Here is a 589-nt window from a genome sequence, read left to right as displayed (position 1 = left end):
TCTTTTTTTTAATATTTCTAAAACTATGTTTGCTGAAGGAATATTGATTGTATTGAAGTGTTAACCTAATAAGGGAATACATGGGAGATATATATAGGAGATATAGGAAGGAGTACTAATCCTAATAGGACTAGGATTAGTACACAGTAAATACTAATATTATTTAATACTATTATTTAATACTATCTGTTATTATCCCCCCTTAAGCTGAGCTGAGCGGAAGCGAACGGAAGCTTGGAACTGAGGTAATTGTGTTGTCGGCTCGGGAGAGGCTTGGTGAGAATATCAGCCGGTTGTTCTTCAGTGGGTACATACTGCACAGTCATGGTGCCGGCCTGAACTTCATCGCGAACAAAGAGACAATCGGTATCAACATGCTTCATTCTGGTGTGTAGGACGGAATTCTTGGCCACACATATGGTTGATTTGTTGTCACAATAGAGAGCAGGAACAGTGTGAGTGGCGCGGAGTTCGCGAAGAATATATGTGACCCACATGGTCTCAGCAGCAAGAAGAGCAAGGGCGCGGTATTCAGCTTCAGTCGAGGACCGAGAGACCTTGGGTTGTTTTTTTGTACACCAGGAGATCA

Source organism: Solanum pennellii, chromosome 5 (assembly GCF_001406875.1).
Source record: "Solanum pennellii chromosome 5, SPENNV200".
In the NCBI taxonomy this organism is placed as follows: domain Eukaryota; kingdom Viridiplantae; phylum Streptophyta; class Magnoliopsida; order Solanales; family Solanaceae; genus Solanum; species Solanum pennellii.
The sequence above is the reverse complement of the archived record's forward strand: the minus strand, read 5'-3'. Positions refer to the sequence as shown.